Here is a 1,132-nt window from a genome sequence, read left to right on the forward strand (position 1 = left end):
GGTCAGGGTCTACGACTCATGACAACGACACACACCTGCTCTGCCCCTCCAAAGTCATCTGTGCAGGGCCAGCAGGATCCTTTGTGGCTGAAGCCCGCCAGGCCTGCTTCTGTCCTCTAGCCCAAGCGGCTCGCGGGTGCCGCTCCCAACCCCAGCAGCGCGGTCCCTCCCACACCCCACAGCCTCCTCCCGCCAGGCAGAACCAGGGCAGCCCTTCCTGCCCCTTCACAAGCGCCCCCGACGGCGAGGACAAAGGCCAAGGAACGACAGGTAAGCAGCCGGCACCCGGCTACACAAGGGGTCTGAACGCGGGACTCACGGGCCCACCCGGCTTTGAAGCTCAACGTGAAGCCCCCGGCGCAGAGCGGGGCCTCCTCCCGGGGCTGGAGCCTGCCACCTGCCCAAGCTAAAAGTAAGGGCTCCGTCCGGCGGCGGGAGTGTACAAACGGGACTACAAAGGTCCTGAGAAAGACATCACGGCTCTGGGGGGGACCGCGGGCGAACCCTTCAGCGCTGGGGACGGCGGGCCAGGAAAGCCCAGCCCCCGCCTCCCACACAGGCCCTGGTGGCCCTGCGGGCAGCAGCAGGGAGGGCCGGCGGCCGCCTGATGGCTCCCCCCGCGGGCGCGAGGGCGAGGGCGAAGTGCAGGCCGCGATGTAGTCGCACAAGCAGCGCCCAAACAGCCGCGCGGACCCAGCTCCGCCGCCAGCCCCGGCCCCCAGCGCGGGGGCCACCTGCGCCCCGCCCGCCTGGCCGACGGCCCCTGCTCGGCCACACTCCCACAGCAGGACCGCCCCGCGGCTGGCACCCCCGGCTTCTGGAATGTTCCTCCGCGTGTGCGCGCCGCTTCCCGCCCCGCGGCACTCGGAGAGCAGCGCGCCCCCCGCACGCTGCCGGCTCTCCCGGCCCCGCGGCCGATGCCCGCGCTCGCGGCTGGCCCCGCCCGGACGCTCGCGGCCCTCCGGCGGGTCGCCCCAGGCAGACGGCGAGCTCGTGCGCAGCCAGTCCCCGGCCTCGCGGCCCCGGCGCTCCCGCGGCGGCCCCCTCCCAGCCACGCGCCCGCGCACCCCGGCGGAGGAAGGCCGCCTCGGCGACGCCCCCGGGACAGGGCTCCGCCCGCCCCGCGCGACCC

The sequence above is a fragment of the Mustela nigripes genome, chromosome 1 (assembly GCF_022355385.1).
Source record: "Mustela nigripes isolate SB6536 chromosome 1, MUSNIG.SB6536, whole genome shotgun sequence".
Taxonomy (NCBI): Eukaryota; Metazoa; Chordata; class Mammalia; order Carnivora; family Mustelidae; genus Mustela; species Mustela nigripes.